The following is a 27,341-nucleotide window of genomic DNA, read 5'->3' as shown; positions in this document are numbered from 1 at the left end:
GTTCGCTTTTTCCACTGGAAAAGTGTTCTCTAACTCCCGTGATGGTTTCTAGCAAGCGGGTACCTGGGTCTTTGTGGCTCGTGACAATACGGTCATTGTGCGATCAGCGAGGACTGCTAAATCAAAAGGACATCCATGCTCCTGACTTTTTATTCTGGTTTAGCAGGAGCCAACCGGCCGTCCTGAGGAGACCGTCGCCTCTTTTTCTCTTCCACACAACGGGTGGCCTCGACCAATTTACCTGCTTTGTGGAAGAAACTGCTTCTCTTTGGGTGTGCGCGTTCATACGGCACGTACCTACAGGAGCTTATCAGTCACCAGATGAGGCCCGCTTCCAAACTCCGAGGAGAGAAGCTGCCGGGGAAAGAAGAACGGCACAGGAGGGCGACGAGCTCGCTCAACTGTATGCAAACCCCGCAACCCGACTCCGGGCGGTTATCGCAGAACGGGCGATACACACGAGCCCTTTGAAAGGGCTCCCAGAGCGTCACCCCCACCTGATGAACGCGTGAGTCAGGACGGCCCTGCTCCACTTCGCGGATGGGGAAACTGAGGTACGAAGCGGCGACACGATTGGCCCGAAGCCTCGCTGAAAGATCTGAGGCGGGGCGGAGCGACAGGCCCCGATTCTCTCAGGTCGATACGCTCATCTCGGGTGCCGCCGCCTCCGAGAGCGGCCAGTCTCCTCGGGTTCCAAGCACCGGCCGGAAAGACAGGGGCCCGACGCGCTCCCGCGGTGATTCGCAGCCCGGAGAGCGCCGGGAGCGCGCCCGCCTCCAGCCCAACATGGCGGCGGCCGCCCTCGGGCCCGGGCTTGCCCTCGCGCGCGCCGGCGGGCGGGAAGACAGCCCGACCGCGCCAGGCCCCCTTTCGCCGCTGCCGCTGCTCGCTGAAGGAGTCGCCTTCCCGACGTGACTGACGGCCTCGCCGCGGAGCCCCAGAGCCCGCCGAGGACCGGGCGGGCGAGGGCCGGGCGGGCGAGTGCCGGAGGTGCGCTGAGGGTGCCCTGTTGATAGTTCCTTGAGCTGTAAGGTTAGAACGTTTATTAGAGATCTTTTTTAAAATTTTTATTTTAAATTGACAGTAATTGTATATGTTTATGGGGTACAAAGTGATGTTTTGATGAGTGGATACATGGGATGATTAATCTTTTTTAATGCAGGCATTTATCACTATAACCTTCCCTCTTCGTACTGCTTTTGCTGCATACCCTAAGCTTTGGTATGTTGTGTTTTTCATTTGTCTCAAGGTATCTTTTTTTTTTTTTTTTTTTTACCTCGGGGCTACAGCTCCGTGCTCTCACCGACTGAGCTAAGCCGCCAGCCCTGTCTCAGGATACCTTCTAAATGTTCTTTGGATTTCTTCCTGGTTCCATTGGATTTCTTCCTAGTTCCATTGGTTGTTCAGGAGTGTGTTGCCCAATTTCCACAATTGCGGTGGCTCAATTTCGTCAGTTTATAGTTTTCCTCCTGCCGTTAATTTCTAGTTTAATTCCACCTTAGTCAGAAAATATACTCAGTGTGATTTCAGTCTTTTTAAAATTTAAGACTTACTTATGATCTAACATGTGATCTGTCCTAACGAATGTTCCAGGTGTGCTTGAGGAGTATGTATATTCTGTTGCTGTGGAGATGAATGTCTTGCGTATGTTTGTTAGGTAGATTTGGTCTATTGTGCTGTTCAAGTCCTCTGTTTTTTTTCTTTTTTCTTTTTTTAGTTGATCTTCTGAATAAAAGATATATCCATTATTGAAAGCAGGGCATTGAAATACCTTACCATTATTGTGTTGGGTCTGCCTCTCTCTTCGGTTCTGTCAGTGTTTGCTTCATAGACTGAAATGCTTTGATATCAGGTACATATTTCTTTATAATTGTCACAACCTCTTGGTTAATACCCTTTTATCATGATATGATGTCATCTTTTGGTCTCTGACAATTTTTTCTGTAAGTCAGTTTTGCCTGATATAAATATGGCTAACCACGTTCTTGGTTTCCAGTTGCCTGAAATATCTTTTTCCATCCACTCACTTTCAGCCTATGTGTGTCTTAAATCCACGTACACTTTGTAGTACATATCCAGAGGTTAAATTGCTGGATCTTATGGTTATTCTATTTTTAATTTTTGGAGTAACCATCATACTGTTTTCTACAGTAGCTGTACTATTTTACATTCCCACCAATGGTATACAAGGCTTCTAATTTCTCCACATCCTCCCCAGCGCTTCTTATTTTTTATATTAGCCATCCTAATGAGTGTGGGGTGATAGCTCATTGTAGTTTTAATATGCATTTCCCTAATGATTAGTAATATTGAGCATATTTTCATGTGCTTTTTGACCATTTGAATATCTTCTTTGAAGAAATGTCTATTTGAATTCTTTGCCGAGTTTTGAATTGGGTTGTTTGGTTTTTGTTGATGAGTTCAGGAGTTCACTATATATTCTTGATATTAATCTCTTATCAGATATATGATTTGCAAATATTTTCTCCCATTCCAGAGGTTGCTGTTTTACTCTGTTTATATTATCTTTTGATGCACAAATTAAAAATTTTTTCGTAGTCTAATTTGTCTATTTTTTCTTTTGCTGCCTTTGTAACCATCACCACAATCCATCTTATATCCAAGAAATCATTGCCAAATTCAATGTTGTGAAACTTTTTCTTATTTTTTAAAAGAGTTTTGTAGTTTTAGTTCTTATATTTAAGTCTGTGATCCATTTTGAGTTAATTTTTGTATATTATGTTGTATAAGTGAACAACTTTATTCTTTTGCATGTGAATATCCTGTTATACCAGCATAATTTGTTGAAAAGACTCTTCTTTCCTTATTGAATCATCTTGGCACCCATGTCAAAAATCCTTTGACCATGTATGAGAGTTTGTATTTCTAGGTTTTCTATTATGTTCCATTGGTCTATATGTCTATCATTATGCCAGTACCACACTGTTTTGGTTACTGTAGATTTGTAGTAAGTTTTGAAATTAGCAAGTGTGAGTTTTTCAATTTTGTCCTTTTTCAAGATCATTTTGGCTATTTGGGGTCCCTTGAGATTTCATATGGATTTTAGAATGCATTTTTCTATTTCTGGCATTGCATTGAATCTGTATGTTGCTTCAGGTAGTATTGACATCTTAACAATATTAAGTCTTCTAGTCCATGAACATGGGATGTGTTTCCATTTATTAATGTCTTCTAAAATTTTTTTCAGCAGTTTTGTAATTTTTATTATACATCTCTTTCACTTCTTGGGTTAATTTCTTTTTTTTTCTTTTTTTTGTCTTTTTCGTGACCGGCACTCAGCCAGTGAGTGCACCGGCCATTCCTATATAGGATCCGAACCCACAGCAGAAGCGTCGCTGCGCTCCCAGCGCCGCCCTCTCCCTAGTGCGCCACAAGCTCGGCCCTTCTTGGGTTAATTTCTAAGAATTTGTTTTTGATGCTATTGTAAATGCAATTGATTTTGTAATTTCCTTTTTAGATAGTATATGGAAATGCAACTGATTTTTGTATGTTGATTTTGTATCCTGCTACTTTGCTGTATTTATTTATTAGCTTAATTAACATATAAAAGTTTTTTTTTGTATGAGTGTGTGTGTAATATTTAGGGTTTTCCACATATAATATCATTTCATCTGTGAACAGAGATAATTTTACTTTTTTCTTACAATTTGGAAGAGTTCATTTCTTTTTCTTGCCTAATTGTTCTGGCTAAAACTTCCAGCACCATGTTGAATAGAAGTGGCAAAATTGAGCATCCTTGTTTTGTTGTTGGTGTAGAAGAAAAGCTTTCAGTCTTTAACCATTGAGTATGATGTTTGCTGTGGGTTTTTCACATAGTGGCTATGTCGAGCTAAATTACAGAGAGAAGTTCTCTCAAAAAATAGTGAGTTTAATTGGGAATATGACATTGCAATGGGAATACACGTGACATAGTAAATAAACTGCATTTTCAGGGAGGTAAAGGAAGACAAGGGTTTTAAAGAAAAAATGATGGAGGATTACATAATTTTGGGGGTACAGTTATCCTTGGCTACAAAAATCAGTAACAAAGCTGATGCCAGTCCAAGGTTGGACAGGCAGTTGCTGGGTAAATATCCTTGCCAGAAGCATTTTTTATTAAGGTTGTGATGGCCTCTGTGGAAAGTTGTGGTTTTGCAGAGGCTTTTGTGATAGTTCTTGTTATCAGGTGTAAGTGTGGGAGAACTCCCCTACACCACTTCATGACCTTTCCCCAGCTCTATTTATCAAGGGTTTTTAAACTCAAGCAACTCCATTTTGATTCCAAAAATTTTCACAGCTTTTATCATGTTGAGGTAGTTTCCTTCTATCCTCCTGTTTTGAGAATTTTTATCATGAAAGGGTGTTGAATTATATCAAATGCTTTTTCTGCATTAATTGAGATAATCATGTATTTTTCCCCTTCATTCTGTTAATGTAGTGTTTTATATTGATTGATTTTTTTGTATGTGGAACCATCTCTCCATTCCAGGAATAAGTTTGACTTGGTCATGATGTATAATACTTTTAATAGGCTACTGAATTTGGTTTGCTGGTATTTCATTGAAAATTTTGCATCAGTGTTCATAAGGAGTTTTCTTGTCTGACTGGCTTTGGTATAAGGGTAATGTTCACTTCACAGAATGGGTTAGGATGGGTTGCCTCCTCTTCAATTTTTTGAAAAGTTTGAGAAAGATTGGTATTAGTTGATCTTTCAGTGTTTTGTAGAATTTACCATGAAGCCATCAGGCCCAAGGATTTTTTTTGTTGGGAGATTTTTAGTTACTGATTTAATCTAATTAATTTGGGGACTATTTCGATTTTCTATTTCTTATGGTAGGTTTTGTGTTCTAGAAATTTATCCATGTCATTTAGTTATCCAGTTTGTTGGCATAAATCGTTCGTAGTCTTCTAATCCTTTTTATTTCTCTAGATTCAGTAGTAATGTCTCATTTTAATCTCTGATTTTAGGAATGTGAGTCTTCTCTTTTTTTTCTTAGTCCACATAGCTAAAGGTTTCTCATTTTGTTGATATTATCAAAGAACGAACTTTTGGTTTTATTGATTTTCTTTATTTTTTCTTATACTTTATTTCATTGATCTCTGCTCTAATCTTTACTATATCTTTTCTTCTGCTAGCTTTTGGCTTAGTTTGTTCTTCTTTTTCTATTTTTTTATGTTGTAAAGTTAGGATGTTGATTTGAGATCTTTTTCTGTTTTTTAACATAAGCATTTGTAGCTATAAATTTCCTCCTTAACTGCTTTCACTGCATCCTATAAGTTTTGGCATTTTGTAATTTCATTTTCATTCATCTTGATAAGTATTTTCTAATTTTCCTTCTGATTTCTTCTTTGATCCATTGGTTGTTTAAGATGGTGTTCTTTAATTTCCACAAATCTGTGAATTTTCCTGTTTTATTTCTGTTATTGATTTCTAACTTTAGTCCGTTATGGTCAGAGATGATACTTTATACAATCTCTATCTTTTTAAGTCTATTGAGACTTAATTTGTGGCCTAACCTATGGTCTATTCTGTAAAATATGCCATGTGCACTTGAGAAAAGTTTGTATGCTGTTGTTGTTGTGTGGTAGAATGTCCTATAAATATCTATTTGATCTAGTTGGTTTATCGTATTGTTTAAGTCCTCTGTTTCCTTACCTATCTTCTGTCTGGTTGTTCTGTCCATTTTGAAAGAGATATTGAAGTATCCAACAACTATTGTAGAATTACTTCTCCCTTCAATTCTCTCAGTTTTTGCTTCATATGTTTTGATGTTCTGTCATTAGGTGCATAAACGTTTGACATTATTATATCTTTTTGTTGTATTGATCCTTTTATTAATATATAATGTCCTTTTTCACTTTTTGTAATTTTTTTAGGTCTAAAATCTATGTTGTCTGATATTAGTGTAGCCACCCCTGCTCTATTTGGTTATTATTTTATTGGAGTAAATTTCTTCATCTTTTAACTTTCTACCTATTTGCGTCTTTTAATCTAAAGTGACTCTCTTGTAGACAACATGTAGATGCATCATGTTTTTACTCATTCTGCTGATTTTGTCTTTTTTTTTTTTTTTTTTTTTTGTCTTTTTCGTGACCGGTACTCAGCCAGTGAGTGCACCGGCCATTCCTATATAGGATCCGAACCCATGGCGGGAGCGTCGTCGCCGCGCTCCCAGCGCCACACTCTCCCGAGTGCGCCACGGGCTCAGCCCTGATTTTGTCTTTTGAATGGAGAGTTTATTCTATTTACATATCAAGTAATCACTGATAAGAAAGGATTCACTTCTGCCATTTTGTTATATGCTTTCTATATATCTAGTACCTTTCTTTGTCCCTCATTTCCTGTATTACTATTTTCTTTTGTGTTTCATAGATTTTTTTTAAGTTCCTTTCTCATTTGCTTTTGCATATATTCTATAGCTGTTTTCTTTGTGATTATTATGGGGATTACATATAATGTCCTAAAGTTATAACACTAATTCAAATTTACACTAACTTAACTTTAATAATATACAAAAACTCTGCTCCTTTACAGCTTTTCATCCACACTTTTCAGTTGTTGATGTCACAAAATTACATTTTTGTACACTGTGTGCCTCAAAACATAAACTAATAATTTAAAAAATGCATTAGTATCTTAAATTATATAGAAAACAAAATGTGGAGTTACAAACTGAAGTTACAATAATATTATCTTTTATACTGATAATGTTTAATGTGTTTATCTCTTAAATCATGTAAAAAACATAAATTGAAGTTACAGTTTTACACTTTTGAAGAACAATTTTGCCAGATGTAGGATTCTTGGTTGAAAGGTTTTTTCTTTCAGCACTTCGAATACATTAGCCTGCTGCCTTTTGGCCTCCAAAATTTCTGATGAGAAATCTACTGATCATCTTATTGAGGATCTCTTGTATGTGACGAGCCTCTTCTCTCTTGCTGCTTTCAATTTTCTCCTTTTTCTTTGGCTTTCGAAAGTTTAATTATAATGTGTCTCATTGTGGATCTCTTTGAGTTCATCTTACTTGGAATTCTTTGAGCTTCTTTGATGTTTATATTCATGTCTTTCATCAAATTTGAGAAGTTTTTAGCCATTATTTTTTTCAAATATCCTCTTGCTGCTTTTCTCTTTCTTCTCCTTCAACAACTCCCATAATATGTAAGCTGGTCCACTTAATGGCGTCCCTTAGGGCCCTTAGGCTCTGTTCACTTTTTTTCAATGTGTTTTCTTTCTGTTCCTCTGACTCAATAATTTCCATTGTACTATCTTCAAGTTTACTGATTCTTTCTTCTGCCTGCTCAAACCTGCCTTTGAATCTTTCTAGTCAGTTTTTCTTTTCAGTTATTCTTTTCAGCTCCAGAAGTTCTTTTTGGTTTCTTTTTAGGACCTCTGTTGCTTTATTGATATTTTCATTGTGTTCACTTTTTTTTTTTTTTTTTTTTACTTTGTCCACATATTCCTTTGGTTCTGTAAGCATCTTTAAGACAGATTTAAAGCTCTGTCTAGTTGATCTGCCATCAGGTCTTCTTCAGGAATGTTTCTGTTGATTTATTTTTTTTCCTTTGAAAAAGATATACTTTCCTATTTCTTTTTGCCTTGTGATTTTTTTGTTAAAAAGAGGATGTTTGAATCTACTAATGTGGTAACTCTGAAAAACAGATTCATCCCATTCCCCAGGATCTGCTGATTTCTGCTTTTGTTTTCTTAATTGTTGTAGGCTATCGCTGTGCCAAGGATCAGTCCATGGTGCAAACTTAAGTTCTTCTGAGGTCCTTTCTGAGCCCATACTTTTTACTGAGCATGTGCAGCCAATTTCTAATTTTCCCTGTATATACAGTTATTTGTGAATGTGCTAGTCTTTGTCTGGCTCTCAAAAAGAGAAAAGTGAAAGGGGGAAAAAAAAAGGATGCTGACCCTTTAAGTATCCTGGAAGTCACTTCAGCTGGAGGGGGAGAAGCTTGCAACGACAGGGAGTAGTACAACCTCTTTGTATCTCTGTGATCAGAAGCATCAGTCTTTCATAAGCTGCATGCAGGTTGCTCCAAGAACATATACACAGCTGCCTGCCAGTGGCTGGAGGTTAGGAATGGGCAGCTGCTACTGTGTTAAGAGCTGAATTTGACGTAATTAACTGCAATTTATCATTCAAGCCTTCCCCTGGAAGTTGCAAGGTTTCAGTAGACTCCAGAGATCCAAAATAGTCAGATCAGACAAATTCTGCCAGTGCAATTATTGTCTAGGTGCGGTGGCAGATTCCTAGTGCTTCCTACTCTGTCATCTCCCCAGAATTGTCTGTCTCCTTCACTTTTGAAGGATAATTTCGCAGACTACAAGATTCTAGGTTAGTAGATTTTTTTCTCTCATCAGCACTTCAAATATTTCACTCCACTCTCTTCTTGCTTGCATGGTTTCTTAAGAGTGATATGTAATTATTGTTTCTGTTCCTCTATAGATAAAATTACCCTATAGTTTTTTTCATGATTTTTCTTTTATCTTATATTTTCTGCAGGTGACTATGATGTGTATATGTGAAAGATGCATGGATCTTCACCATAAATCTACAGTTGACACCCAAATGCAGTGGCTCCCTGGCTTTGCTGTGTGCCAGAATTGTGAGAGAAACTTGGGAAAATACAGATGTCCAGGCCCCACCCAAAAGCAACTGAATCAGAGACTCCCAGGAAGGGCACCGGATGTGAGTGTTTACTATTGCACTTTCTTCTTTATCCACTATCTTTCTAGTAATTACTTTCTTGGTGTAAAGCAACTTCATAATTTACAGTATATCTGGAGACTTACTTCCCCAGAAAAATGCCCTTGAATCTTAGACTAACATGTGAATCTTCTGTTTACAATTCACATTGGCATTGTATCACATGAACTTTTCAGTAGAATGGGCCTTGTGAAGAGATTTGCAAGCATAGTCTCTTCTGTTTTCACAGTAAATCAGAAGGACCTTAACTTTAACCCAGGCAGTCTCGGCATGATGTTTATTTTGCATAACAATCAGATTTTATTAGGAGCTTCTCAAAACTAAAATGGTTTACATTTGTGCTTCAAGAAAGTAGAACAATCTTAACTATAAATGTGACGTACTGACTGGTTAAATTGGCAAGACAGAGATACTTCTTTGACTGGCTGTGCTGCGTTTAGATTGATCTAACTCATGTTGTACATCTTGCTCATCAGATTTTGTTTTTTTTAAATGTTGCAGTTCTGGAAAAGTTTGAGCTATTTAGTGTCCTTAAAATTTATCATGCTAACCAAGAATGCAGCATGGCGCACGGGGGTGGGGGCTGTTCATGACCCAGAGCCAGAGAGAGGGGGCCAGGGGCGGGGCTGTGGCACATTCATCGCACTCACATCAGGTCTGGCCTCACACTGTACATGCTCAGGCCTTTGGTGTAAAGGTCCTAACTGGCTGCTACGTGGAGATGGATGGGAGGGGCAGGAGTGAGGTTGGGCTGGTAAAGGGGACTGTTCCAACAGATGCAGGGCTTCAGGGAAGATCATGGTGGTTTGCACCAGGATGTGGACGTGGAGAGGAAAGACGAGAAGGAGTCTGAAGGTAGGATCTACGGGACCCGAGATGGAATGGATGTAGAGAGAGAGGATCCATCACAGTCAGGAAGGGCTCCCAGGGGTCTGGCTGAGCAAATGACTGAATCTGGAACATTTCAGAGAATAATTGGAAATAGCGTAGCTGCAGAGTTATACATCAGCTGTGCCTGGTGGCTTTACTTCCCCCATTGATCCTGTGCTCTAGCATGCTACTTGTACAAACTCGCAGGCCGCACTTCTCCTCCAGGATGGTTCTGATCATGTCTCTGTGTGTGTGCTGGGTCTTCTGCCAGAAATACCTAGTCCCTTTATTTCATTCCTACCTCATAAGCTTCTGAACATCCTGGCTGTTTTATTCCTGCTCCCAGCAAGGACATCACCTTCTACTATGCCGGGTCTCAGGCCCTACTCAAGTCCTGATGGTTCAGGATCTGCATTATAAAAAGGAGGCAAGTGATTCCCAGGTACCGAGAGGTTTGCAGAGCACTGTAGATATCTTCTACCCATCCTTGAATCTTCAGTTCAGGGCCACCTCTCCCATGGAGTACTCCCGGACTGTCCAACCCACCCCACCCCGCCGCCACAGGCATAGTGAGAGAGCTGAGCATACTGCCAGCACTGAGTGTCTCCACCACATTCATGAGCATTTTAGCTCCAGAGTCCTTCTCTTCTACTGGCTGGGAACTCTGGGGGCTAAACTTCCTGTTCTTCCTATATCCACCTAGAAGCACTGAATCAGCTCCACACAGCTTGTAAATGCTTCCTTGGGAGTCTTCCCCATGCCCTCCAGCCCTTCCTGGACCTACCCTTGGAGTCCCTCTTTAGGAGCCTCTGAGAGGTAAGGCCCTCGGTTATGGGGCCGTCAGGTGTTGCAGACACCAAACGGAAGTCCAAGACAGACATGCCTTGTCCACACTGTTGCACAGAAGCCCAGCTTCACTGGGCTGCCTTCTGACCTGTTCCAGGGCTCTCCTGCAGAGGTTCTACTGGGGGTTACTTAAGGCAGTCCCAACGACACACAGTGTTTGTAGAAACATCTCAGTGTCATCCTTCATTCCTTTTCCCTGCCCCTGCATCTGCCCAAATGCAGCCCAATGTGTCCTCACATCTCTATCCAGGACAACACCCCAGACCAGCCCCCAGTGATCTCCTGCAGACCCCCACAAGGATCCTCACTGAATCCTGCCACACACCCCATCCCCATCTCTCCACACAAGGAGATCCACATAGCCACATGTCATACATCTCCCCTCCCCTCACCCGCCATAGACTGAAACCCTCCCTGGGTTATCACAGGGAAACAAGGACACACCTGTGCCCTCAGCCCTGCTCACTACCCACCTCCCTCCTCCTAGCATCTTTCTGCAATGCACCTGGGCCCAGAAGTCCAGATCTCTGGGCCTTTGTACTACCTGTTCCTTCTGCCTGGAGTATCCTCCCAACCTTCCTGGGCTGCCTTCTTTTTCTCTTTAGATCTCAGCTTAAGCGTCACCTCCCGGTGTTCTCCAATTACTTGTTTTCCCTTCACCCTATTGTAGGTGTCTGCAGAACACATGTTGCCATCATTTGTTCCGGGCCCTAACTGTCTGACTTGCCCTCACTAGAATGTAAGCTCTAGGGTCCTCAGGCCTCCTCGGGCTGTTTTTCAATTGCTGCCTCCCAAACACCCACAGCAGTGCTGAAGACACCACAGAAGCTCCAGGGTATCCATTAAGTATACAGATGTGATGTAGATAACAACACACACACTTTGGTTCTAACTGCTCCACGCAGGCTGCCATTCTCCAGTTCCTGGTGTGCCCTTTTCTGTCTTGCTCTGCCCAGGAGGCTGACTCTTCTGGTCAGCACTGCCCATGCCCTCGGGGTGCTGGCTGCATGTTGCTCCAGCAGCAAATGGGGTGATAGGAGGAGAGAGGGTGGGGCAGTTTTCCCAGATCCCTGGACAGCCCCCATCTGGGCTCAGATGACACCACCTCCCTTTCCTCCCTTTAGGCCTAGGGGTGGGAGCAGCTGTCCCTATTGCTGGATCTGAGCCCCTCCCCATCACTGGTCCTTGTCCCTAACCCTTCCTACCGCTGGGGAAACTGAGCCTCACCACAGTCTCTGCATCTGCTGCAGGTGGGAGGAAGTGTTTCTTGTAGGAATCCTGTCCCATCCATCAGGCCACTGTCCTTTTGTATGCAACAATATAGGAATCTGTGAGGTATATACAAATTAAATACACATAATTCTTTTCTTTATTTCAAAGAATGTTTCTGTTTCTGTTTTTGTTTTTACATTTGCCTAAGGTACTGAAATAACAAATAGTAGTGCCTTATATCTGTATTGTGAGTGTGTATCCGTGTGTCCCTGTGTGCGTGTGGGTGTGTATGTGATTTCTATCAAGGAAACACTTTTATATCGACTAGATAAAATTTTAAAATATTTTAAAAACAAAAACTATCTTAAATGAAACAGCAAACCTTTGTTAAAATTTTCAAGCAAGAAACAATGCTTGCTTAATGTCAACCCTTAAATCAATCTATAAATATAAGTGATAAACTAATACAAATATTATAAACTTAGAGTGGCTTGGTATTATTGTTAGATTTTTTTTTTTTTTTTTGTCTCTTTGCATTGTTTGTTAAAACCAAAGTTTATCCAGGTAAACTTACTTGTAGTGTATTCTAATAACAGCTCCTAGCACACAGAAATGTTCTTGTTTTAAACATCTCTATCCATAGCAAATCTCAAAAGTGCTTTTAATAATAGAAGCCCCTCAAAATATAATGAAAATATAATACTTATACTGTGTAATTCTAGAGGGTCCAAAGATTTAAAAATAATGTATTCATAAGGATTATATGAAACGATCTATATTAGAGAAATACTATCTTACAATTATAATGCTACATATCAAACTTCAATAATAGTGATTGGAGCATCAATAAATAAACAATAGCTAAAGTAAAAAGAGATAAAATTACATTGAAGGGAGAAGCACAGGCTGATGTTCTGCCATGGCTGTGGGAATTCAGTACCTGACTGCGGACACAGCAGAATCAAACCCGCAGGTGACCCTGGACCCCAGAGCCCTCGCAACCTGACCCTCCTCCCTACGGGGGAACATGACAGCCCAGGGGCCCCCTGGTACTTCTGAGCCTCTGTGGTGTGTGGGCTGCAGGTGGAGCCCCAGGAGCAAAAGGGCCACTTGGGAAAGGCTGAAACTTGGACTTGACGTCAGCCGGCTTTTGCCTGTTGAGGTCGTTTTCCTCTCTGAGCTCCTGGATCTTTCTCTCGGTGGACACGGCTGCATCCAGCTTTCTTGGGTTCTTCTCTCATGGAGGAGGATCTCCTTCTCATACGAGAAGGAGCTTCTCTCCAATTCCATGGTCGTGTCTTCGGCCGTCTTCTTGTAGACGTTGTGTGTCTCACCCGCATGGTCCGTGTTTCCACACACGTGGGGAAGTTTCTTCTCCATTTCTGAGCAGTTACTTCCTCACAGTGCATTTCCTCTGAGGCCCCAAGACGTGTTCTTGGTGCGATTCAGGCAGCACTTGAGGCCTCAGCAGAAGCTTCCGAATCTCACTTTCCAGGTGTGAATTTTCATCCTGCAAGGACGCTTGCTCGGTTTGGAGCTGCTGTATTTGTGCTGTGAGCTCCTCATTCCTTGGGTTTCTTCCCACCCTTGTGTGGCTGCTTCTCGATTGTCCCCTTCAGGACTTTCACAGGATGCAGCTGAGTCGCCATCATCATCAACACTCTTCAGATGGACTTCGAGGGGGACACGGGGTGATGGTCACTCCCTGCTTCCCTCTTTCCCTCCACCTGCAAGTCCCGTCTTCCACGTGGTCTCTGACGAGGCCGATCTGGGATTTCCGCGCATCCCTTGATCATTCAGGGCCTGATTCGTTCCTGCCTCCCAGTGCTCCAGCCGTTCTCTCTGCTCCTCCTTCTCCCGCAGTCCTTGCTTCCGTCTGGCAACTTCTTGGTCAGGCAGCTCAGCACGTTGCTGAGGATCACTGCTGTCAATCACACCGTCCTCTGTTTTCTTCTGAAGATCTTCTTCATTGTTCTGAGCAGCTTGGAAGACGTGTTCTACATCAGTCTCTTGGAGAAGTTTAGAAGGTTTGCTTCTTCCTGCTTTTTTAAGGACATCGCCGATGTCCTGGAGTGAAGTCCTGCTCTGTCTATTCAGAGCCACCATAGAGTGGGCTTGTAGTGATGCAGGACTGGCCTGCACCGCAGGTGACAGGAGGCTGGCATTGGCCTGTGTAGTTGGCCCAGTCCTGGTGCTGGCTTTCCCGTCGACATCACCCTGGCTGCACAACTTTTGGCCAGCTCCTTCCCTCTTGTTGGTGTGTGTCCTAACTTTACTATGAAGGCCACCACAGCAGTGCACACCAGGACCTCCCAGGGAACTCCAGGGCTCCTGGCACTTGTCTCAGGCTTTGGCACATCACTAGCATAGTATAGTAGCCCACAGCTGGTCCAGGAGCAGCTGAGGAGACATTTCGGGGGCGTGCAGCAGGCCCTTCATGGCTGTGAATAGCTCAGCAGCTCTGTCTGTGCTCGCCAGTGTCCTGTGGCCACAGCTAACCACTTGGAACCTTATGGAATGTTCCGTCTCCAAAGCAAATAAATGCTTGGCAACCAGGGCAGAAAGTCAGTTGGGCTGGGGGGAAGGGAAGCCAGCCTTGTCTTGAAAACAAATAGGAAGTGAAATTACTTATGTAGTACATTGGGGCCAGGGGGAGCTCCTGCAGCTTGGTGCTGGGGCCACTCCAGCCCCACCTGGTCCTACAGCACACCTAGGAAGTTAAAGCTGGGCCATGCCACAGCCCCTCCTCTGCATGTGGTCCTGTCATGGCAGTGTGGTGGCCCTGTCACTGGTGAGGCCCAGTCTCCTGATTTCACATTCCTTGTGCTATAAGGAAGCCTGTTCCTGTCTTCAAAGGTCACAGCGGTCACCCTACTCTGAGTTTCCCTCTCGTTGTGTTTGGTCAGTGCTGGCAGACAGGGGCACAGGACTGAACAGTCTCCCCAAAGGTATTAACTAAGAAACCTGGATTTCAGTCTTAAGAATTCAGGAGACATGGATTGGGAACTGGCAGCGTCTTACACTGCCATGGATATTCTGTAGATCCAGTGTGTCCGCATTTAATCTAGATGTCCTAGATGGGGCAACTCAGCTATAGGAGACACAGGGACCCACGCCCCTTCCCCCATGTGGCCCTGACATCCTCAACTCATGCCTCTCTGGGTGACCCTGAGGTTGGGTCTCCAGTGCACTGAGTTTTCAGAAGTAGTGGGTCCTTCAGTGGGTCAGTTTACCACCTCGTACTTTGTTAAGCCGCATCTCACTCTCCTGCATCTCTATGGCTGACTCAGGCTCACAGCCCCCTTGTCCATCCCCTGAGACCCTGCAAGGAATGACTTGTCCCCAGAATTTTTACTCCAGAGGGAAACTGTTGAACCTTCAGCCAGGCCAGACTGGGGGTTCTGAGGGGCACCTAAGGAGCTCAGGCAGCAGGTCCCCCCATGGATGGAGAGAACAGAGGCTCTGAGCAGGTGGGGTGGTCAGGGAGGAGGTGGCCAGAGGCCCAGAACAAAGATGTTTCTGTTTGTATTTTCAAGTGGACTTTATTATTTTTTTCATTCATTTTTATTTTTTCTTTATTTTTATAGTAGTTTTAGTTTTTCAGAGAAATTGAGCAGAAAGTACAGATGGTTCCCGTACCCTCCCCCTCAACACACACACACACAGTTTCTTCTAGTATTGACATGTTACGTTAGTGTGGTACACTAGTTACAATTATGAATCAATATTGATGTATTATTATTAACTTAGTTTTGCGTTAGGGTCCCTCTTTGTATGGTACAGTTCTGTGGGTTTTGCCAAATGTATGATGTCACGTATTCACCATTACAGTATCATACAGAACAGTTTTGCTGAGATAAAAATCCTCTGTGCCCCACCTATTCATCCCTCCCTCCCCCCAACCCCTAAAACACTGACAAACCCTGATTATTTTTTTCATTACCTCAAACATTTATCATTTCTTTGTGTTGGAAACAGTTAAAATTCTCTCCTAGCTAATTGAAAGTGTACAGTAGCTTGATAATTATAGCCATCCTACAATGCTATGGAACACTAGATCTTACTCCTCCTATCTAGCTGTAATTTTGCATCCATTAACCAAGTTCTCACTATCCCCTCCCCCTAACCACCATTCTGCTCTCTACTTCAATGCGATCACCTTTCTTAGCTTCCACATATGAGTGAGGACATGTGGCATTTCTCTTTCTGTTCCTCCCTTTAAGTAGACTTTATTTTTAGGAGTAATGTTAGGTTTTATAAAAATCAGCTGGAAGGTACTGAGACCATACATGTATCACTTTGCCTCCCTCAGAGTGTCCCTATAACTGACATCCTGAATTAGTATGATACGTTTGTTAAAATTGACAAACCAATAGTGACACCTTATTATCAACTAAAGTCCACACTTTACATTAGGATTCACTCCTCGTGCTGTACAGTTCAATGACTTTTGACAAATGCGTAACATCACATATCCAACTCTACAATATCATGGAGTAGTTTCACCACTTTAAAAGTCCCCTATGCCCCACTTCTTTGTCCCTCCACCTCCCCCTGAACCCCTCATAACCTCTTTGCTCTGTATCAGCTCTGGCTGGTACTCCAGCCTGCTTTGGATTAGTGCTAACATTAGTGCTAACATCTCTCCCTCTCTTTACTTTAATCTAACTGTGTTTGCATATTTAATGTGGGTTTTGAGTCAACACATATTATTTTTTGACCCACCCAGACAGCGTCTGTCTTTTAATTAATGTATTTAGAACATGGATGTGTAACTTGATTATTGATATATTTGGATTAGTAGCTACCATGTTTGTTTCTGTTTTCTGTTAGTCATCCATGTCTTCACTCTTTTTCTGGTTTTAGCTGAACATTTTATATGATTCCGTTTTCTCTTCTCTTAGCATATCAGTTATACTTCTTTTAAACTTCTTTTACTTGCCTACATTTACAATTAATTCAAGTCTACTTTGAAGTGACACTATACTGCTTCATGGACAGTGCAAATATTGTATAACAGATTATTCCAAATTCCTCCTTTCCTTTTCTTATGACATCGTGTCATTCATTAAACTTATCCATAAGCGGTAATCATCAAACACGTTGTTGCTGTTATTAATTTGAGCAAACTGTTATGTTAGATCAATTAAGAATGAGAAAAATAAAATATTTAATTTGACTTTCATTTAGTCCTTATTCATGTAGATCTGAGTTTTTAACCTATGTCATTTTTCTTCACTCTGAGGAATTGTTTTTAATAATTCTTACAAAGCAGGTCTACAGGGAAAAAATCCCCTCCATTTTTGCCTGAGAAACCCTTTATTTCTGCTTCATTTTTAGAGGGTAATTTCCCTGGACACAGAATGGTAGGTCTGAGTTTCTTTCTTTGAACACTTTCAGTGTTTCACCCCATGCTCTGCTTGCTCGCGTGGTTTCTGAAGAGAAGCCTAGTGTATTTTTTATTCTTGTTCCTCTACGGACAAGATGGTTTTCCCTCTAGGTTCTCTCAAGAGTTTATCCATGTCTTTGATGGTCTTCAGTTTGAAAGTTATATACCTAGGTGTAGGTTTTTTGGGTATTAACCCTGTTCGGGGATCTCTGACCTTCCTCGATGTTCTGTTTGGTGTCTGCCTTAGTTTTTGAAAACTCCCAGCCATTATTTCTCTTAATATTTCTTGTCTTCTTCCTCTCTTTCTTCTCGTGGTATCCCCACTATGCGTATGTTATAGCTTGTGTAATTATCCCACAGTTTTCAGACATTCTGATCGGTGTCTGTCCGTCGTCTTTATTCTTTTCTGTTCAAGAATTTCATTCGCACTTCTTCAAGCTCACTGATTCCTCCCTCAGCCATGTCCAGTCTTCGCAGGAGCCCATCATTTTTCATTTCTATTGTGTATTTTTTTCATTTCTAACCTTCCTTTTTGATTTTCTTAGAACTTCTGTCTCACTTCTTACATTGTCCATCTATTCTTGCCTGCTATCTGCTTTATCCATTAGAACCCTTAGTGTATTAATCAGAGTTGTTTTAAATTCCCTATTTGATCATTCCAACATCCCTGCTGTATCTGCTTCTCACTCTTGGTCTGTCTCTCTACCTTATGTTTTTTCCCTTTCAGTATCCCTTGCAATTTTTTGTTGAAATCCAGATATGTTATACCGGATAAAAGAAACTCCAGCAAGTAGGCCTTTACTAATGTGGCGGCAAGGTGTGGGAGATGATGAGGTCTCAGTCTTCTAGTGCGTCTGTGCCCTGGGCCGTGAACTTCACCAGTGCTTCTGAGCACCCTCCCCTTAGGTGGGACAGGGTGGCTTGCAGGGGGATGAGGGGTGGCTAGAGTTGGGTATTTCCCTTCCCCTGGGTCAGTTAGGCTCTGATAAAACCCCAGCGGTTTAGGATCTGCTTATATAGTTTCTCCTGAGGGCAGGACTTGTTCAGAACAAAGTGCTCTGTCTTGTTTTTAAGTGGTTCCCTTTCCCTTCCCCTTGCCAGAGGTATGAGAGGATTTTTCTCAGATACTCACTGTGAGAACCTGGTAGAGATCCAGGAGGTAAAACTCACAAAACTGTGTGGATCTCCCTGTGACTGGCTCCCCCAGAGTTTTTAACTATCAGTCTTGTCCACACTGAGCATCCAGCAATGTGTCAATTACAGTTCCAGTTTTCCTTCCCTGGCATTGGTTCCTGCTCATGGGTTTCAGCTCTGGTGAGTCGTGATTCTTTGTATCTGCCTGTCTCTCCAATTTTAGGGGGCAGCAGTTTGCCCCCTGACTTCATTTCTCTGATGGATCAAAAAAGATTTGTTGACTTTTTTTTTTTTTTTTTTTTTTTTTTAGTTTTTTTAGGAGTGATGACTTCCAGGCTTCTTACATGCCAAACCAGAAACTATAAGTCTCACCTTTGTTTTTGAAAAGTACATTCGCTTGGTATTGAATTCTCTATCAACGGTATCGCTTTTCACTGCTTTAAGAGGTTGAATCATTTGCTTTTCACTTGCATTGTTTCCATGGGAAGTCTGCTGTTGTTCTTACATTTGCTCCTGCACACATGAGATGTCTTTTTTCTCTATGTTTAATATTTTCTCTTTATAGGTGGTTTTGAGAAACTTGATTATGATATGCATTGGCGTAGTTTTCTTCATGTTTCTTGTGTTTGGCTTTCGTTGAACTTATTGAATTTGCGGGTTTATAATTTTTATCAAAATTAGAAAAATTTCAGCCATTATTAGTGCAAATATTTCCTGTCCTCCCCAACCCATATAAATTAGATTGCTTGAAGTTTTCCCATGGCTTATTGATGCTCTGTGTTTTTAAAAATCTTTTGTATCTTTGATTAATTTTTAATAATTTTTGTAGCTCTGTCTTAATGTTTACAAAACGTTTTTCCTTCAATTTCTAATCTGATATTAATCTAATCCAATGTATTTTCATCTTGCATATTTTAGTTTTTATCCCTAATAGTTCAATTGTGTCTTTTTTATATCTTCCATGTCTCTACTTAACTTTTTAAACTTATAGACAGCAATTAGAATAGCTATTTTAATGTCCTTCCTGATAATTCCAACAGATGTGATAATTCTGGGTCATTTCTGATTGACTGGTTGATCTTCTCATTGTAGGACCCAGTTTTCCTACATACTTGTATGCTGAGTAATTTTTGATTGGATGCCAGAGATTGTGAATTTTACCTTGCTTGGTGCTAGATATTTTTGTTTTTCTATAAATATTCCTGAGCTTTTTCTGAGATGCAGTTACTTGTATGTAGTTTGATCCTTATAGCTCTTGCTTTTATGATTTCTCAGGTGGATCCAGGGCAGTGCTCAGTTCCTAAACAAATCTCAGTTCCTAAGGCAAAATCTTTGCATGCATTCTGTCTAGTGCTCATGAATTATAAGTTGTTTCTGTCAGACTAGGGGGAACAGGCAATATTCCTGGACTTGTGTGAGGACCAAGCACTGTTCTCTAATGCTTTTGGGTTGTTTTTCCCCTAGTCTGAGGTAGCTTTTTCACATGCTGAATGCTCAGGAGACACTCTGCAGACCTCGTGGTTCTCTCTGTGCATTCTCTCTTCTGCCACACATTCTGTCTTGTTGAACTCTATCTGCCTTGATTTCCCTGGACTCTCAGCTTTAGTTCCTTGGCTCAGGGAGGCTGCTGGCCTCTATCTAGGTCCCTCCACCCTACTGCTGCCTGGAAGCTCTCTTAGGGTAGGAAGCCAGTACAATTGCAGGGCTTACCTTCTTTGATTCCTTTTTGTCAGGGATTACGTTCCTTCATGGCTAGTGTCCATTGTCTTGAAACTATTGTTTCTTATATTTTTCTGTTGGAAGCAGACCTGGACAGTCTCCTCAGGTCAGCTGGAACCTTGCTAGGCCCAAGAATGGAGACCAAGAAAGCTAAGTATCGAGAGTGACCATCTTGAGAGTCAGACACACGGCAGAGTTGGGCCCTGATTATGGGGTCGACCAGCTGTCTTGGGCTTTGCTGTCCTCTCTCACATGGATGGAGAAGTCAAACACACTCATCTCCTCTTCAGGGTTCCTGGTCAGTTCAGGCATGGAGGAGCCTTCAAGTGGGGGACAGTGGATTTCTTGCCAATAAGGCAAGGTGAGCTTGAGCAGTTAATGGGAAGCGTGAGGTGTGACCATATTTGTATTGCTAGTCTTGGAGCCTTTGGTGGGAAATGAGCAGCAGCCTGCCCAGCTTACCAGGAACAGAAGCTTGTGCCTCAGAGGATGGCCCTTCTTACCCTAGAGTTGGAATCAGACCTTTATGCATCAAGTCCTGATGTCTAATTGAAGGGTGGGAGGAAGGAATTTAGTTCCACTAAAGAATGACATTTACTGGGGCTGCACACACTGTAAAAATTGATGCTCTGCTTTGAAGAGGAAGTGCAGAAAGCAATTTGCCTTCTTAATGGAGGGGAAACTGTGGGTCTCTCTGCTAAGTGCATATTCTTAATGGCTGCATAGCTCAGCAACCATGATGTATGGGGAGGCAGAGGGTGTTAGTAGAAAGATAAACATGGAGATGTGGTAGTCTGTGAGTTATATATTAATTTTCTCTCAGCACATAGGAGGAAGTTATCTCCACAAGGACAAATAAGTGAAGAAAAGGCTCCCAGTGCTCAGCTGCCTTGTGAATGACGCCCCTTTAGTCCTGTGGTGCTGCATTACTTATGTTTCCCATCTGCTGCCCTTGTTTCCAGACTATCTCTGCTCTCCACACCCTGGGGACCCACTCAGCTCCGTGGAGCGCACCAGCCGCTGCTCTAGTGATGCCTGCGCTCGTGCCCCAGTGAATGGCTGCCGCAAGCCCACCAGCCTCCCGGTTCAGGCCATCAGGAGGGTGCTGACCTGCTGCAGGCCCTGCACTCTCGCTTCTGAGTCAGGCATGGTTTGCAGCTTTCCTCCGCTGTGCCTGGGACCAGGCAGCAGGCTGGGCTTATTGTTTCAAGTGGCACCAACTGTAAAATTACATGCCAGCTGCACAGCCTGCATGAGAGACAACAATTGTGGGGTGAAGACCAGAGGGCACAAGTGCCAAGGGCACTCCATGGGGACTGTGGGCAGCTACCCATGACTGCCAGCCTCGGCCAGGCCTCAGTGTCAATACAGAGAAGGCCCAAGGAAATAACAAAACACCTGGTCACTCCTGAATGCTCCGTGTTGTCCCCTCCTCCCCTCCCAAGCACTGAAGAGACAAGCCTCCTGCTCAGGCACCCCGCAGACACTTTCCTTGCCAACACCTTCCTTTGCCACAGCTGCAGGGCCAGGCTGTGCCACCACCCGGTTGCTGTCTCTTCCCAAGGACAAGAGTCTAGGGGCTTAGGTGTGAGGTGGGGTGTTGGGACCAAGAACAAGCTCAGGACTGGTGGGCAGTACGCATTATACAATCGATCACCATTTCTGAAGCTTTGCAAGCGAGAGCTCTGCTATAAGACTAAATGTTCTAACAGAAAATTTTGTAGTCATGTTGAAATTAGGATGGCTAATGTTCAGCGCCACTAAGCCGAAGTGGAAAAGGAGGAAGAGGCCTGTAAAGGAGGTCCTCCTGCTGACGATTCACACCTGCCACCGGGTGCCAAAGTGGCTAAATTGCAGGGCTTGGGGGTTTTAGTGTTTGTTTTTTATTTTGGACAGAAAAAAAAATTTCTTGTTATAAAAGCATCCTTCAAGAAAAGAAAAGAAATACACTACCTACTGAACTCTTTCTTTATATAGGCACCGGGCTAACGCTGTATCTACTTTATCTGACTCAAACCTCCTAATACCCTGTGGGAAGTAGTTATGATTCCTATTTTGTGGATGAGCAGCCTGAGGCTCAGAGAAAAAGGGGCTTTTCAAAGACCCTTCATCTATTCTCCTAAGGTTAGACACCTGGGAACAAAAGACCATTCTCACCTAGCAACAGGGATGCCTTTCAAGGCCTCTTGACTAGGCTCTCAAACAGCAGCCATTCTTGCAAAGGGACATTCATCTGGCTCCTCCAGGCCCCAGAGGGAGTCAACTCACTGGTCAAGGGGCCCACTGTGAAGATGGACCCAGGAGGTTTCATAGCCACAGGGATGTTGGCTCTTTCTGCATACCACAGAAGGCCCTGTCCCGCAAGAGATTTGCACTCCTGGCCAAAATGGAGAAGCGGAGACCAAACTAACTCTCCCTTCTGAAACAGCAGATAGATAGATAGATAGATAGATAGATAGATAGATAGATAGATAGATAGATAGATAGATAGATAGATAGATAGATAGATAGATAGATAGATGGATGGATGATAGATAGATAGATGATATATAGATGACAGATAGGAAATAGATGGTAAATGAAAGACATGAAGCAATGGTTTTCAAGACACTGGACATAAGGTGATGGAGGATTCCTAAGAGAAAACAAATGAGATGAACTCTACAGTTGCCCCCAATGTACTATTTTGAGAGTTTCCAGTCTACAGCACAGGGAGGGGGAACTGAGGCAGAGCCCAGCAGATTCCTTGACAGTTGAGGAGATGGAGCTAATAGTTCTAAGAGACCAAGGAAGCTAGAATTTATAGGGCAGAGTGGCAGAAAGGATAGAGCTGCACAAGAGAGAACTCCACTCTTAAGTGTATACCCAAAAGGATTTAAAACAGGTGCTGAGACAAATCCTCATATATGAATATTCATAGCCAAAAGGTGAAAACAACCCGGATGTCTCTCAAGAGAAGAATGATAAACAAAATGTGGCATATGCATTCAATGGAATATTATTCAGCCATAAAAAAGAATGAAGTAGTGATACATACAAGGACATGGGCATACCCCCAAAACACTATGCTAATTGGAAGAAGCCAGACACAAGGTCCACATACTCTGTGATTCCATTTATATGAAACATCCAGAATAGGTAAATCAATAGAGACAGAAAGAGGTTGGTTATTGTCAGAGGAGGGAACGGGAGTGACTACTCAGGGGGTACTGGGTCTAATTTTGGAGCAGTAAAAATGTTTTGGAACTAGATAGAGGTGATAGTTGCACTGCATTGTGAATGTACCAAATGCCATTGAATTATTTACTTTAAAATGGTTAACTTTATGTTATGTAAATTTTTACCTCCATGAGAAAAAAATTTGAGATGAAATAAAACCACAAAGAACCACGAGATAGCACCACATGCCTGTTAGAATGGCTCAAAATAAAAAGATTGACCATACCAAGTATTGATGAGAGTGTGGAGGAACTGGAACCTCATACACAGCTGGTGGGAATAGACCAACACCCTGGGACAGTTTTGCTATTTCTTAAAATATCAGCTACACCTACCATGTGACCCAGGGTCAAGTTCACTGACTTGACTGTGGTGATGTTTTCACAGGTGTATAGCATGTGAAAAATTTATTAAGTTGTACATTTTAAATGTATATAGTTTATTATGTGTCAATTATACCTCAATAAACCCTAAAACTTTTTTAAATAAAAATATATAAAGACGTAAGAAGGATGCTCTTTGTTCCTGTCAAGTTTTCCCTTCAATCGCGAGAACGTGTTGGTGCGCTCGCTCTCGGTTCAGTGAAGCTTGTGCGCAGCCAGGCCGAACGTGCACTGTCATCTGTCCCCAGATGCTGCACTCTGATCAGCTGCTCAGTTGGACATCTCATTGCAGTTAGCATTTTGGTTTGCAGAGAGGCAGCTGCTACTGTGCCCAAGACTCCTGAGGGTCCCAAGCCAAGCGTGCTCTGCAGTGAGGAGCCAGTGCAGGGCCGAGCGGACCTTATTCCTGACCTGGCGATTGTGCTGCCCGGCATGCTTTCCACGGAGCTGTTGGCAGGGCAGCCTCTGGGTGGCTACTTCCTTCTCCCTCACTCATGCTGCCTCAGGTCTCCTGGGAGAGTATCTCTGCCAGGTGAAGTAAAATGTCTCCCTCCCTCCCTTCCCCTGGCTTGGAGCTTGGGGTAAAGTCCAAGTTACGCTATCTGGGTCCAGGAAACCCATGGATTTGTCACTCCAGGTCAGGGCAAGCTGCTGGTAACGCGGGCCAGGTCTTCCTCTCTTGCTCCTACCTCCACCTGGGCCCTGAGGGCAAGGACTCCATTTCACAAGACCTAGACCCTGTCTTGTGCACAAGAGAACCTGAAATTCAGAGAGGCAACGTCGGGGGCTAGTCACACAGCAGTATAGCAGGAATGTGCCAGGAACACAGGACTCTTGACTTCCTGGCCACTCTCTCACTGGTCACTGTCTCTCACTTGCCAGTCACTCTCATCAGTCACTCTCTCTCACTGGCCAGTCACTCTCATCAGTCACTCTCTATCACTTGCCAGTCACTCTCATCAGTCACTCTCTCTCACTGGCCAGTCTCTCGTTGGCCACTCTCTGCCACTGGCTAGTCTCTCGTTGGTCACTCTCATTGTTTCAGTCTCCTCTCTCACTGGTCGGTCTCTCATCAGTCACTCTCTCTCACTGGCCAGTCTCTCATCGGCCACTCTCTGTCACTGGCCAGTCTCTCATCGGCCACTCTCTGCCACTGGCCAGTCTCTCGTTGGTCACTCTCATTGTTTCAGTCTCCTCTCTCACTGGTCATCCTTCCCATCCAGCAAGCTTCTGTGCAGCACGTTTCGGCATGAGTCTCAAGCCCAGGAGATCTATTGACGGTAAGATCCTGCCCTCGCCACGAGGATCTGTAGGTGGAGCTCCTTGAGACATCCTTCACGAGCATGCCCAGGACTGACCCCTGAGTGTCTAGACTTGTCTTCATCCACTGACAACGATCTTTGCCTCACAAACAAACCCATCAGAATATCATGACTTACATTTTTCTTTTCAAATCTGACATTTTGAATGTGTCTTGGGGGCATGGATGGGAAAACAGGTCAGAAGTCAGTTTTGGACAAAATAAATCCAACGTTCAGCTCCTATAATGAAGTAAGAAACTATGTCACTTGACACACTTGTTCCATCCGAAGTTGGGACATTTCCAAATGGAGCGCATGATTAATATAGTGACAGGTAGGACAAGGGTGAGACCGCAGCTGGACTCTTTGCCCCACCAACAGCTGGCTCAAGAGAGTGCTGAACATTCAGGGAAGGAGGTTCGTGTCCACACGAGACAAAAGTCCCACGTGCCACTTCATGCCCTGCAGCAGGTTCCTCCACCTCTCTGAGCTTCAGTATCTTCATATGGACACACTGGACTAAGAATCAAGTTGTGTTAAGGATTAAAAGAGCTATTCCACAGGCAGAGATCCGCAACCTGGTCACAAGCCCTCACCGGACACTGTGGTCACTGTCGATGTCAGCCTGATGAAGCAGGACCCGCACGTTCAGCCTCAGAGTGCTCAAAGCACAGTTCAACACAAAAGTGGTTGTTAAAAAGCTCGGATTGTATACTTATGTTTCTCTGAAAACATGATCCAGTGCACACCGTGTGTTACAGCTGTCCCTGATGGGATGTGAGGTGAGTGTAGGTGGACATTGTCATTTTAATAGTTGTGTATTTATTTTAATATGAATTAGACAAAACGTAATTAGCACAAATAATTATTTCCGAAACTATCCTACTGATATTGTTTAGGGCAGGGGTATATTGAGAAAAATAAGTTGATTTAAAATAAAGAAAATAAGAATTCAGATAACTTAGATGTGACAAAAAATTGTGAGAGAAGTACTGAATGACTAAAGTTGGAGAAATGCTGACTTAATCCATGCGTGATTTAAAACACATCCCTTTATTCTCCTGTTCCCTCCCCATCTGGTGCTTATATCTTCAAACTCCTGTACAGACAACCCGCCCACTCCCTTGGGAGCTGGCCTGTCCTCACACTGGCAGGGAGGGGCTGGAGGAACTGAGGGGCCAGGGGCCGAGTTCTGTCCCTGGAGAGGGGAAGGGGACACGCTTCAGGCAATAGCTGCGATGTTTGTATTCTCACATAATAACCATTTGATTCAAGCAAATTTATTTTAATAATCCTGTAGACCAGCATGTCCCAGTAGAACTTTCAGTGATGTTTTGTGCTGCCCAGAGTGGTCACCACAAGCCACATGTGGCTTTTGAGCACTTGAGATGCAGCTTGTGGCTGAGGAACAGAATTTTTAATTTTATTGAATTTTAATTAATGTAAATGTCAATAGCCACAGGCAGCTCTTGGCTTCTATATTGGACAGGCAGGGCAGCTCTCCGCGGGGCGTTGAGAGCAAGATCTCCTGGCCTGTGGAGGGCTTGTAGCTAAGTCACGTCTATTTGTGGAGCTTATAACATCAAAAAGACTCATCATGGGTGGGGTAAAAACACTAGAATCGGAGTCAGGAGATCCCGAGTACCGCTTTCTCTATCATCCATCAACTTTACATCTGTTCCAAGCAGTAGTTTCTGTCTCTCCCTTTATCTCTCTCTCTCTGTCTGTCTCTCTTTGTCTCTGTCTCTCTTTGTCTCTGTCTCTGTCTCTCTGTCTCTCTCTCTCTCTCTGCTTTTCTCACAATAAAAAAAAGCCTCCTCCTCAGCATCCTCCATCTCAGCTCAGCGCGTTTCCTGGCTGGGCTCTGGCAGTTCTCAGCTTCTTAGGATTATTTTTCTTATCATTTAGCTGCTCTAAAAAGAGAAACTCCGTGTAGTCGTGTTGCTTTATTCTTTACTAAAATAATTAGTGATTAAATAGTCAGAATTAATTTTTCCAGATCTAGAGAAGGACCACACATGGCGTTCTCTTTCTTGATCACACACAAACCGGCACACCATGATCACTTCCTCCACCAGCTTCATCACTTCTGATTCACCAGCAGTTTCTTCCCTGTAGGCCACACTTAAGTCTAAGGTCTTAAAAAGATGTGTACTGTCAACTATAAAAAGCTTACAAAATAATAATATGTAAATATATTATGTAAACTATGTGTAATATATAAATATAATTATATAAAATATGTTTATATGATATATGTATATGTAAGATAAAAATGTATGTATATGTATCATAAATATAAATACGATAAAATATGTATATGTATGGTCCTGTTTTTTGGTTAGAAAGTGTATGTGTATGGATCTGGAAAAAAATTTACTAAAAATTGTAACAGTGTTTGTCCCGTTGTAATAGAAGAATGAAAGATTTTTTTTTTTTTACTTTCTTTTGCTTATTTGAATTTTTTATGTTATTTTTAAATTTCTAGAGTTACATATTTTTAATTTTTATTTCTAAAGTCTCTCTCGATTTCTTGTTTTAGCTACTGTTTAGC

General features: G+C 42.6%; 1 long non-coding RNA gene across 2 annotated transcripts; it reads left to right on the top strand.

Moving 5' to 3' along the window:
• The first annotated feature begins 773 nt into the window (after positions 1–773).
• On the top strand, positions 774–23,617 carry LOC134380521 (uncharacterized). 2 transcript variants are annotated; one of them, XR_010023887.1, is made up of 4 exons: positions 774–1,032; positions 1,718–1,852; positions 8,511–8,696; positions 20,708–23,617. It is a non-coding gene; the product is annotated as an uncharacterized LOC134380521 (long non-coding RNA). The 2 variants fall into 2 exon arrangements; XR_010023886.1 differs by lacking the exon at positions 1,718–1,852.
• Positions 23,618–27,341: the final 3,724 nt, after the last annotated feature.

The sequence above is a fragment of the Cynocephalus volans genome, chromosome 6 (genome assembly GCF_027409185.1).
Source record: "Cynocephalus volans isolate mCynVol1 chromosome 6, mCynVol1.pri, whole genome shotgun sequence".
Classification (NCBI taxonomy): Eukaryota; Metazoa; Chordata; class Mammalia; order Dermoptera; family Cynocephalidae; genus Cynocephalus; species Cynocephalus volans.
The sequence above is the reverse complement of the archived record's forward strand: the minus strand, read 5'-3'. Positions and strand labels throughout refer to the sequence as shown.